Source organism: Struthio camelus, chromosome 2 (assembly GCF_040807025.1).
Source record: "Struthio camelus isolate bStrCam1 chromosome 2, bStrCam1.hap1, whole genome shotgun sequence".
NCBI classification, from domain to species: Eukaryota; Metazoa; Chordata; class Aves; order Struthioniformes; family Struthionidae; genus Struthio; species Struthio camelus.
The window spans coordinates 47,815,270-47,828,569 of record NC_090943.1 but is presented as its reverse complement, the minus strand read 5'-3'; positions in this window follow the sequence as shown (position 1 = coordinate 47,828,569).

Below are 13,300 nucleotides of genomic sequence, written 5' to 3'. Positions count from 1 at the left end.
TAATGCAGATTTTGAAACTTTTAATTTGGTAGCATCATTTTTATGGTATATTTTCATAAACTGAGTTCATTTTGTTCCTCTGGTAATTGTAGCTATTGCATTTTTTCATATTTTTATTGGATGGAATGAACTTTTAAATGTAAAACACTGAATTGTGTAGCGTCAGGATAATAACGTCTTTCCATATTACTGTGGTTGTTTATTTTTAAGCTGACAAAAAACAGATTTTGGCAACTATTAGCAAGCACAGGATAGTGGCAGGAGCAGTTGGGCAATGTACTAGCTCATCTCTATTTAAAAATACATAATTGGGACTTCAAAATTAGAATCCACTGAAATATTGAGAAAGGAATTCATACTGCAAGTGTCAAACAATTTCACGTGAGAGTTGCTGGTGACGTCCAGCTGTATGCGTAGAAGTTTCCGATTATTTAGTACATTTACACTGACAGTTTCCAGAGAACAGAAGATACAAGACATGGGCCTGACTAAGTAAACACAGGCTTCAGATTTAACATCTACTGAAAAATTCATTAGGTACCCACCTACCTGTTTGACCCCCAGGCCCATTAACGCCAGAGTGAAAGCCCCACTAAGCACCTCTCCATGCAGACTTCAGAGGCAGCGTTTCTTCTTGTGCCACATGGTTCCCCTGTAAAGGAAGCCACATCCCACGTGCGCACAGCGGCAATGTCCTCGCAACCGGCAGTCACCAACATGGGCCCAGCGCTCCCTTCCTTGAAGATATTGCCCATCACCCAACTATGCATTGCTCTGGTGTGGGCCTACAGTTGCAATGATTCAAATTAGCCTGATCTCACACAGAAGCAGCGTCAGCAGACATAAATCCAGCATGAAGCCTACCTGTGCAAAATTAACCTGTTTTAAAGCTTTTTGGAAAAAAAAAAAAAGATCCACAAGATTGAGTTTATGGGAGACTGGAACTTTGCTGCAAGTGACTGCAGTGTTTTTGACGCAGTTTGAGGAGTCGGAAAGCTGGATTTACCATATAGTCCAAATACAGCCCAGGTGGGAGTTTTGCCATTTATTGCCCTGGGACTATAAATCAGACCATGGACTACCTCCAAATTGCTCATTCTTGTATGGTCATCATGAACCTGAAACAGGTTTATGTGCTTTAATACTGAGCAGCTAGTACTCTAGCAAGACAGGCCAAAGAGCATTTATTATCCAAAACCCAGGAACTATCTGTACAGATTTCAGTCATATTCAAAACACACAATTAGGCTTTCTATTGATTTTTGGTAATTAGAATCTTCCCAAATATCTCTGAGCATTTTCATTGCTTTGTAGATTTTCACCAAATAGTTTAGACAAATTATTTTCAGCAGATGGCTTGTTATGAATAGCTTGTGAATTTTTCACTTTGACATCTGTACTGTGTTTATTGGGTGCTTTAATCAGTTCTCGGGCTGAATGACTGAAATGTTTGCAAGGGGAAAAAAATGAACGCAGGATCCCAAATAAAAAACAGTGCATTGCAAGGACAAACATTTTAAGCTGACTGTACTCACAAACACTTTCAGAGACTCCCGGTGATCATTGACTGTTTTATGGATGCTGGATGTCTTGATGAATGTACATCTGCAAATCAAATTCATGTTGCTTATTCAAAAATGTAATTGTGAACCTCTTTTCATTATTTAGCAGCCGCATTATTTAGTCAGGACTCATTAGCAGAATTTTAGTTTCAATGAGTTGTATTTTAACCTTGTGCTCAATCCGTACTGTCTTGATGCTGATGTGAAGGTATTGTTAAGCAGAGCTGCACATCAAAAAGAGCTACTTTTATCTCCCTGCTTTGTCTTTCTCAAAGTAACATTGGAAGATAAGGTTATATATTCATTCTTTGATCAGTAATCTCCTTTGCTTGAATGGTGACCACAAAGGATAAGTATGCATTGAACAAAAGTTCAAATGATCAGCACATGATTACAGTTATGGAGTTAGATTTCAGAATGGAGAAATTTGAACAGAAAGCTAAAAACCCCAGAACAGTGTGGAGGGTGGAAAGGAGGGATAAAGGGCCAGTATAAAAAAACTTCAAACGTCTTCAATAGGGCAAAAACATGAAAGAAGCATATGCGTTTGCTGATGAGAACTAGCATATTCTTGCTTAGTTGCATCCTCTCCTACCTAAAAATAGTTTAGTAAGAAAATCACACTAATAGGTAGCAAACTGCTGGGACAGGGACGGTCTCTGTGGTACGTTCATGTGGCACCTGGCACAAAGGGGTCCTGGCAAAGAGTAAATAAAAACAGCATTGGGCAGAGCGGCAGGAGGCTTTCTCAGGACGCGCCTTTCTTGCACTGGCCGCCACCGCGCCACGCCAGAGCCCATCACCTCGGCCACTGCCGAGCCGAGGGGGTGTCCGTGAGCCACGGCCAGCCTCAGCTTCCTTGAAAGGCTTGGGATTTCCTATTCTGCACTGCCATCCCAGTGGTAAATAATAAACCCCTGAATAATTCATAACCAGTCAGTAATATCTTAAATAATTTAACGAACAATTTGTCGGCTTCCCTGGTGAGAGGAGATGCTGGCTCAAGCGCAGCTGAGAGCAGTTTCGCGTCTGCCCCCCTCCCCAAAGCACGCCACCGTTAGCCATCTCCTACTATAAACGCCTGGCACGCGGGGTCCCCTCTCCCGTGCGCTGACCTCGGCCACGAGGCCCCAGCTGCTCAGCTCACTAATGCTGCTTTCCTCCGACCTGGCCTCCTCGCAGAGCGGCGCGGGTCCCTCCGTCCCTGGGAGCCCGTCTCGCCGTCCAAGCTGCGGCACCGAAGGACGGCGGCAGCCTCAGGCGGCCGGCGAGTCAAAGGGCCACTCCTTCCCCGCGGTCCCCGCAGCAAGTCCCGACAGGACGGATGTTATCGGCCAGAGGCAGGGAGAAGTCCTGGGAGCAACGCTTAGTTCAGAGACCGGCATCAGAAGATAAAACTCCGAGAGATCAAACACGCTCGAGCCAAAAGCAGTAGCTGTACTCGGTTGGAGTCCGGGCGGTCTCGAACGTAATCCTGGCACCACGCACCCACAAACAGTGCCTGGGCGAAGTCAGCCAAGCCAAGCGCACCAGGGGCTTGAAATCACACGCGTACTTAAGATTGTAATTGAGCAAAGCACTTAAAGAAAACAGGGCTTAAAGAACACGTTAGGCATAAGGAATAAGTCAGAGAGAAGCACCGGTTTTATTATTATTAAATTTTAAAATAGGACCGTGCTCTTATCTGCAAGTCGTTCCATCCTGCTGAGCGATACAGTCCCCCATGCTCAGGCTTTTTCAGGAGAAGATATTGTATTGGCTTCAGTGAAGTTATTCCGGCAGAACATACGGTTCCTCACAGCATCACTGTTCCCCAAAAGGCCCTTCAGCTAAGGCATTTGCCACGTATAAACATGTATTTTAATTTAAGATGTGAATGTTGAACTGTGCGCTCGGGCTGTAGCATGTGCACACGCAGCTCTGACCACAGCCGATGCCCATGGAGAAGAAGCCAGAGGGTGCTGCCAGCTGCCCAGCTACCAGATGCCTTGCAGATGCCCTCAGCGTAGCTGAGGGCCTGGGGCTGGTGCCAGCACACAGCCCATTACTGCTGCCATGACGTCCAGGCTGCACTTTGGGGTAAGAGCCCAGGCGTTTTGCAGCACCTGCTCTCAGGGAACTGTCTAGCCCAGAAAAGCAGGTGAGACCTGAGCCGAGGCATTCACACTCTGCAAACACGGCTGCAGCTAATTGGCATGGCGTTGTGCTTTCAAAAGCGACCAGAGCAAGGCTTAGGAGCTTCACCTGTCCCCACACAGGTGTAAACTCCTGAGAATTAAATCACCTTGAAATTTCCCTCTCAGCTTAAAAGTTGCTTTGGCACTTTTGAGAATTTGACTCAGGACCAGAAGTGCCTATTCCCAGGCCTTGGTAACAACAAAGAGACAAGCCTTTCCTCATGCAGGAGGTGCTCATCCACAGCCTGTGGGGAGGTCTCTGAGACCTGACTTGTCCTGAGGATGCCCTGGACACTGGGCCTGACCCTCATGGGAAATGGCTGGAGCTGAAGCAGTTCCTGGAGCTTTCTTTGAAGCAAAGGACTTAGACTTTGTCCTGTAATGTTATGTTTTCTGTTAAGGGGTGACACCTAAATTCACAATAATTAGTATGTTTGTCAGCACAGGCTCAGTCTGTCATTTGCCAATGGAGGGGGTGAGCTCCTTCAGGAGCTTCTGAAGGATCTCAGAAATATATGCTCTTGCTCACCAGACTGCTCACCCACAAACACAAATGTGTTATTATCTTCATGGAAGTGCTCTTGCAGCCCTCAGTTCCTGCTGTCTCTCTCCAGTCTTGCTGAAGTTTCTTCTCTGATAGATTTTACTGTGCTTAGGAGGATCCCAACACTGCAAACACTGCATAACAGCAAGGCTGTCCCAAGACTCAGTCTTGTTTTGCAATTACAACAGTTTTTGTCTTCCTTGTTAAGTGGCCCTTCCTCATCCCTGTAGGTTTTTCCCTCTCAATAATCCCAGAGCCTTTTGCCAAAGATACCAGCTCATGCACTTGGTTGATGTCAGGAGAACTGTCAGTTATTGCATGGGCAGAACTCAGCCTTCTGGGAGACGCAATACATTATTCATCATCTTCTGAAGATCATCTAAAGGTCAGGCTATTTTGGCCTCAAGGTGGATAAGGTATGAATTCAGCCTCGTGTACTATCTACCGCAGTTTCTATACCCAAAAGCCTGAGGTGTTATGCAATCCACTTTTATCAGAAACCTGTAAAGCAGAGATGGCTTCATAGCTTTGCAGATCGCTGTTGTTGGGATCAGATAATTATTTATGGTTTTTCAGAGACACTCTCAGCCTATCAGGTCAGTAGAGAATCAGCACTTCAGGCTTTGCTAAAAGGTAATGCTCTTCAGTCTAGCTGCTGAGGAACTACTGTTGCTAGTTTTTCACCTACCATTTGGATATGCACAGTGAGAAAACAAAGGTTCAACGAAACTTCATCAAAAAAGACAAATATAAGAATTCAGTTCAGAGCAGCTACGCGCCAGGGCCATCATGGCAAGATACCTAAAGGCAGTCCAAGCAAGGCAGATATTGCCTAAACTCTCAGCTACTACAGTCAGGACCAGGTAATTTAATTTTCCTGAGATACCCAGGTTCCTGGAGGTGCTCAGTGTCCTGGGACTTCTGTTTTGACAGTCACATAGTTAATTGTCCCCCAATCATGCTTCTAACCAATATTCAAAGTATCTTTGGAAGGTATTTAATATTCTGGGAAGTTTAAAACATTTCCATCTTAAAAATAAAATGTAATTCCCCAGTTAGATGGAAGCTTTTAGGGTGCTGTGTCAAGTAATATCAAGACTTGATACAAAACCAATCCAAAAATATGAAGGCTTGCCGTATCTGTGATTTAAGAAGACAAAGACTGGAAGGAGATTGGTTCCGGTATATCTATTTTCAAGCAGAAATATTATTTGTATCCAGGAAATACAAAACACTCCCTGGTATCTTCATAAATACCACACTGTTCTCCATCTGCTCTGTCACTGCCTTTGTTTTTAGTAACAAAGGTAGTCACACTAGAAGAGCTTAGATTAGACCAAATTCTCATCCCAAATTGTTTCTCTCACTCACTCTGCAACATACATGCAAAAAAAAAAAAAAAAAGAATACGAGGTATGATAGAAACTGAAACACACCAGGGTACTAACTCTAGCAATGGTGTAGGATAATGTGTCTTTTCCTTCTGCCTGAGGAGCATCTGTAAGTAGTTGGTCTCGTTAGTCTCATATGTAGTGTTGGAAAAATAGATTATAACACCATGGATTGATCACGGAGAGTTCCCTGCAATGTTCTGTAATTTTAATTGCAGTCATTAATTCTCCCTGTCCTGTGTTGTCCTCTACAAGCAGTATTTGGAGCTTTGCTGCGTTGCCATTTTTCAGGCTGCGCAATGCTAGCTGTGATGCTGTGAGCAGTGGCTTCTCCAGTAGTAGCTATCACATTGCACAGGGATATTCACTTGCTCCTTTTATTTTACTTGAAGGCTGCTTTGTTCACACATCAACTTCAACCAGGTTTGTGTTTGATCTGTTCATTGATGCCTGACTTGAAGTGTGCTATTAGCCTCTTTCCATGTACTATCCTGTTCGGATTTGGCTGGTGAGACATAAACCATGATATCGTTTCCACTCTCTGCTTGGATAAGTGAAAAGTACACCTGGCCCTGCTGGAAAATGCAATACATATGCATGTACACCACTGCTGGTGAAGGGCATCAGTGTCTCCCACACCCTCTCTTAGAAACATACTGAATTGTATGCAATTATGCTGGGGACGGTTCTGCTGCCTCCAGCATCAGATGCGAGTGCAGGCTGGGTGCTGCGGGACATCCCAAGTCATGAATTACCTGGTGCCATCCTAACTCGCTGTGTGAGCGCTCTCAGTCTGTATAAACTGGGATGCTTTTACTCCACAGCAGCAACTGCAACTACCATTTGAGAGAAAGGCAGACTTCACCTGGTCTGGCAAGAACTGCAACACAGGTGCTCTGTATTTAACTGATGTCTCATTTCCTGGATTGTGTATGGGGACATGGCACCATCCGCCCAAGCTGTGATGTGCTCTGGCACACAGCTTCCTGCCAGCTGGCAGCTGAGGAGTGACCTACTGAAAATAGACTTGGAAAAGGCTCATCCATTGCCTTCTTTCCTCACTCTTGGCTGGCCAGGTCTGCTCTCAGGGTGCCTGGCTCACTGAGCCCAGTGGCATAGGCCGGGGGAGAGAGGTAATCCCCACCCTGGAGGAGGGTCAAGCTAGTGACCACATGGGAAAGCTGGATGTACACCAGTCCATGGGACCAGATGGGATGAGGAGGGGAACCTCACGGAGTTCAACAGGGATACAGTCAAAGTCCTGCACCTTGCCTGGTGCAGGTCCTCGCAGCAGGGGTAATCAACTAACTAGGCAGCAGCTGTGCTAAAGAAGGTCCTAGGGGTCGTGGTGAGCAACCAGCTGAACGTGAGCCAGCTGGGTGCCCTTGCAGGGAGGAAGGCTAACTCTGTGCCAGGTTGGATTAGCAAGAGTACAGCCAGCAGGTCAAGAGAAATGGTCCTTCCCCTCTGTTCAGCACTCGTGAGAGCATACCTGGAGTGTCCAGTGCTGGGCTCCCAGGACAAGGAAGATAGGGACAGACCGGAGCAAGTCCAGCAGATGGTCACTAAGATGGTTAGAGGACTGGAGCATGAAGAGAGGCTAAGGCAACTGGGTTTATTTAGCCTGGAGAAGATTGAAAGGCCAATAGGCAGCAGCCACAAGCTGCAGAAAGGGAAATCCTACCTGGACATAAGGAAAAAGCTCTTCACTGCAAGAGGAGAGTCAGATGTGGGAACAGGGGCACTGAAGAACCTCCATCCACAGAGATTTTCAAAACCCTCCTGGTAGCCTTTGCCCTGTCTGTTATAAATGCAGCAGCCACCCCTCCAGGGGCTGCAGGAGATAAACACTTTCACCTGGCTCATTCTTAAATGCCGAACGGGAGCCAGAGCAACAAAAAGTACCATTTACCGAGTGAAGACCTGACACCTGTTAGGAAAAGAGAAGCTGTGACCTGCCTGACAGCAGCGTAAGGCCAGGAAAAGCAGTGCCTGGGGATGAGGCAGCACGTGCTCTCATCACCTTGCTATGGGCTTTATGAAACGACTGAGAAAGCTGCTAGTGGCCACAGTCAAGTTGGAATTTGTCCTTGAGTGAAGTCAATAAGAAGGAAAAAAAAAACCTAACAGTGCTGCCCAGTTTACACCCTCAAATCGCCTGAGGCAGTCTAACAGCTCATTGCCAAACAGGAGAGGGTTTGTCCAGCTCCAAGGACCCAACTGTCTCCTGCTCTCCCGGCTCCCTGATCCAAATTATTTTTACCCAAAAGAAGCTAACAACATATGCAGGCCAAATTGGTCTCGGCTTTTTGCACCACAGCCTAGAAGGCTGCTTTCCTACCCCTGCAAAATAACTGCTGCAAATCAATCCTTCAAAAGTTTCCTAGTCCAGTCTCCAAGTCACTTACCTTTGATTATTTCTAGTTCCACCGCATAGTCCATCATGTCTCAAGGCTGTGGGACAAGAGCCAGGAGTCCTACAGTGCAACTGCTCACTTGATTCCTTGGGTGTCTTCCCTGCTGATACATAGCAGAGTTTGGCAACTAATCTATATATAGCCGAGCCCCACAGGCTAGACACAATGGCTGCATTCAGCGTGCATGCATGATGATGTCAGCAGTGGCTCTTTAATTGCATCATGGGAAGTGAGGGGAGAAAAGAATTGCAGGAGAAAGCAAGGGGGCCCCTTGCCCCTCCACTTTACATAATTTCCTTCGCCGCCAGATGGGAAGGCATGGGAATGCTGTCCCCGCATCTCGGCAGCTCCCTCGCCTCAGCCTGGCACGGCCACATCTGTTTCCCTGATTTCCTACGCCTCTGATCTTCTTTACCTGCCCGCACCCCACCATCTTGGGAGAGCTTCCTGAGATGCTGCTCCTGCCATTGGATTTGGCTTCCTGAGGCTCATTCCCTCCTTCCTTATTTTTACTTTGCCGGTTTGCAGCCGCATCCAAAGGGTGGTAGCTCTGAAACCCTGAGGAAGGGTAGGGTCTGCGCTGCCGAGCCTGCACAACCGCCTTAGCTGCCTTTCCTTTAAACAAATGCGCATCTGTACTGTGAGGCAGCGGTTCACAAAAGGGGCTGTCAGGCTCAGCGCAACGCCACAGCTCTGGGGCCAGCAAACAGAAGACGTACAAATTTCTCTTCCCAGTAGCCATCCGTCACAGTAAATGTATGTGGTTTTCGTTTGAAAGGAGAGACAACGCTCTGCTTTAGTAACTGGGAAAGAAATTCAGTGGCGCAGAGTTCCCCTGCTTGAGACCTACAAACATCAGGCAAATCTGGGTGTCCGGGCCCGACAGTTTTGAAATTTCCCTGACTCATTGCCTTCCCTTTAACGTTCTTGCTCTTGCAAACAGTATCTGTGGTATCCTCCATTTTAAGAAAGCTTCCCTTTGTCTTATTCCCTGGCCTGTTTATAGCCCCTGTGGCAGAGGTATACTGGAACAGATTTATACCAATAGGCGCACGGCACTTCTGCGCGCAGAAGCGAGGCGTGCTGCAAAGGGACATTTAATAGCTTCCAAGAAACATGAGGTTCCTTGGGGCACATTTTCTGGGAGGAGGCTCTAACCCAGGGGGATGCAGCCGTGTGTTTTCCCAGCGGCACGTGAGAGGGGCTTTGTGTTGTGACATGAGTAATTGGCTGCCTTTGTAAGTGCACTTTTACAAAGGGCTGCACGGGTGCCGCCGGGGTCCCACGTAGGAGAGATGACAGTCCCTGCGTAGCGCCGGGGACCTCCAGCCGCTCCCACCGCCGGGGGAGGCTGCCCAAGCAAGAGCTTCTCAGCTGCCTCGCGGAGCAGCGAGGAGGGGAAAGGCCCCTTCACGGGTCACGTCACGCTCCCAGAGACCTCGCAGAGGGGCCGGGATCGGAGACTCCGACCTCTCGCCTCTCTGGCGAGCATACGAATGCCTCATCCTGTAACCTGAGTCTGGAGCAACTCCATGGCACAAGGTAGCAAAAGCTTCCTCTGAGTCTGTCTGACAGCTTTGCCTACAGGAAAGGCAATTATAACCATAATAAACACTCAAGTGAACCAGAAGCTTCAGTTCTCACCCTGCGTGGCTGCTTGTTCGCTCTCATAAAGGAGCATATTACCACTGCATGTACTGTCACTGCCAGCATTCGTTTCAACATATAAAACCCCGCAAATTTCAGGTCCAGATTACCTCAAAGACTGTTTCCTCCTGAGGCCGTTGCAAAAATACCTCCTGTTTTCTCTCTTGGCATTGAAGTTACACCTCTGGAACCAACCTGCCTCGGTCAGAGCAGCTGCGGTGGAGAGTAGCACCTGAATGCAGGTCAAGATTAGCGCTACACTTGCTCCCACGTGACCCAAAATCACATGAAGGCCTGTCACACCGTCTCCGGGCTGTGGTTTGCCAATGCTCATGGAGTAACGTTGCACGGCCCTGAGGGAGAAGCGGTCTGCCTAGGTCCGCAGGGCGGTCACGAGGAGGCACAAGGCACTGGGCAGCACATAAACGCAGCCAGCCTTAAGATATCGATGATGTCTCCTTGCAAACAGCTGAAGGGCTTGAAGATACTAGCGTCCCTCTGGACAGACTATACAAGCACCTTATCCTTTCCCGCACAAGGTCAGCCATCATCGTGCCAGAGCGCGTTAGGGGACACTCACTTGTCCCATTTTAGGGGCTGTACCGGGGGTTGGTAATGAATAGCTGAGGGTGCCAAGGGCTTCCAGCCCCTGCAGCCAGATCTGGAGGGGAACAGCTGCCCGCTCCCTGAGTTTACACAGCTGTGGGGAAGCGTTAGCAGCTGACAAGTTATTCTCCCTTAAGCGTTAGCGTATACCACCTCTAGCAGTTAGAAGCACTCCCCCAACTGAGTAAAAGGATCTTGCGGATGTGAACAAGAACGAAGGTAAGGGTGACTTCTGAGTTACAGCTGAGTTAACAGTGCAGAGAGGATAAATGCTAACTGAGGTATGGGAGCAGCAGCAATGTCATGAAACAGGAGACTAATAACAAAACATTTGCAATTATTAGCCCATAATGTTGGCACCTGCTTTCCACCTCCAGCTGCTCAAAGAGCTTGCATTTCTTGACCTGCGGAGCATGTTTACAAGACATGTCTACTCTGCCAAGCCTTTTCCTGAAGGGAGAAGTGATCTAATGGGACATTTCTTTGAAGGTGAGCCTGAGAGCCTTTGATACTTTTCCAGCATTAGTTTTTACATGTGTTTTATGAAGTCCAACATCCAGTCACTGAAGTCACTTTCCTATGCCCCAAAACCTGGATTTAGACCATACTCAAGGATAGGCATCAAGTTTGAGAGCTGTGACAGGGTTTAGGGCAGAGTCAGGGTGAGAAGAACAGACATTTGCATCTTCTGGCTTTGAGCCTATCCTGGAAGGCAATAGTTGCACTCTCATCATCAGAAAGTAAAGCCAACACAAGTGCTTAGTTTAATGGGAGATTTGACTGAACAGATGATGAATGCAGAAGAGATTTGAGAAGTCTGGAAGAAGCAACTGTAGTTTTAGAGATAGCGCTATCGAGGACTAAAGGTGTCATAAGTCCTTGTTATACTAAATCACGCTAAACAGTTAGAACAGGACAATTTTCAGCCAGGATTTCTGAAAGGAGTAAGAATGAATCATGATGCACGGGGGGAAAAAAAAAAAAGTCACTTAGTTACCTCTCAGGTGAGTACCAAGTGGCAGGAGAGCTAGACGGAGACTAAAGCACAAGAGGTGCCCTGGGAGACTCCATAGTTATAAGCAACCCTGGGAGACTCCATAGTTATAAGCAAAACACCCTTTCTTTAGCACATCCAAAAATGATACCTCTGCATCAGCAGCCTTTAGAGCTCTGTGCAGCTGGGGAAAATGGTAGGGTTTTGCTTCTCTCTGGGAATGGAGAGTGGAAGACTGATCCCTAAACCTGTCTCCGGCCTTAAAAGCAATGTCAGCTGTTAGAGTGCAAGACCCCTGCTTCCCAAAGCCAGCCCTTGAGGGGAATAAGGCTTCAAAGTTGCATGCACACCAACAAGCTCTGTAGATTTCGCTTGTACATGTGTATCGGGGGAGGCTATCGCTGTTCCCCTCTGGATCCCATCACATCCTAACAAGCACATCTTTAAACTCAAGGTGACCCTGCTGTAGGGGAGATGGATGGGTGGAGGAGGGAGTGTCAAGAGCATGAATTAATATGCTGTGCAAGCTAGTTCCTGATGATTTATACCATAGGGACAACACTTACTGCTTCTTTGCTCCCCAGCCCTCCACCCTGCTCCAGATCCAACATACCATATAGGAGCAACAGAAAGCTCAGCAACACATGCAGAAAGTTTAACTTACTACTGTACTTACTAATGGATCCAATGACAGATATACGGTTGAGCGAGAGTCAGTATGCAAGAGCAGGCATGGCAAATTTGGAATCTGAGGCAAATTTAGAAGTTTGTGCTTGCAAGAGGAAAAATGAGAAAATCAAAAAAAAAAAAAAAAGGCACAAATCAGAGCTAAAGTGGCTGGACTTAAGTGGTGCAGTTGTCCACGTAGTCTAACTGTGCTGAAAGCCAAAGAAAAGATGGATATTCCTCTGAGTGTCGTGAATAAGTTGCTAACACTGAGCTAAAAAACAACAAAACCTTCCTGTCTTTCATTTATCTGGGACTATTTGACATATGCGAAATCCCCAAAGACTATGCCAGCATCAAGGTCTTGCCTAAGCCTTTGCCTGCAGAGAGCTCTGTTGGAAGTGCTCCCTTCAGACATCGACTGGCCAGATGAGTTTGTGAGCCTGGGAGACAACGATCCACACAGGATGCAGTACCATCCCTTGTCCCTCTTGGTAGCTATTAACAAATAAACATGGAAGAGGATTCCTGAGGAAAACAGGACAGGCTGAGCTGCAGGTCTTTATAATCACTAGAAAATACTATGCAGAAATGATGAACTACTGTCCTGGCTTTTTATGTCTGCAGACTTCTTTTGGGATAGCATGACTGGAGATGGGAGTACTTTCTGGGGCTTTACATGCAAAACAGCAACAATGACAACCAAAGTTCAGTCCTGTATGTTTATTATTATCAGTGTACGTTCAGGGACTTGAGTCACCAGCTACTCAGTTACTTCTGTTCACAAGCCCAACCTGCTTTGAGCTGGCACGCTGCCTTACTGCTGCACGTAACCGGGCAAAATTATCTGGCTGCTGGACCATTTTACACAGGTGGTATAAGGGAGAGCTCCTTATGTTTGCCTCTAAAATTACAGTAAAATATCCCCAAACCCACAATTACTGTACCTGGTTCTAGTTAACAAAGCTTTTAACCTTCAGACCCCGGGCTTTTCCAGCTGTATTGCTTTTGGCAGGAACACAGTTCGTTTGTCCTGTAGTGCTGCTGGCAGAAAGCAGATGCTTTCCTTCAAGTAAATGAAGCTTCTCAGTACGGACAGTGGAAAGCACATCCCGACATTTGAAGCAGATGCTAGAGAGTGACTCAGGTGCGGTCTTCTGTCCCAGTGTCCTATTTTCCACTGAAATAAAGGAGGCGGAAGGAGGGGAAAAAAAACCCACAAAAACCAGAAAAACATTTAAATGCACAGTTCACCTGCAGGGACTGGACAGTTAGTCAAGGACAGACAAACACAGA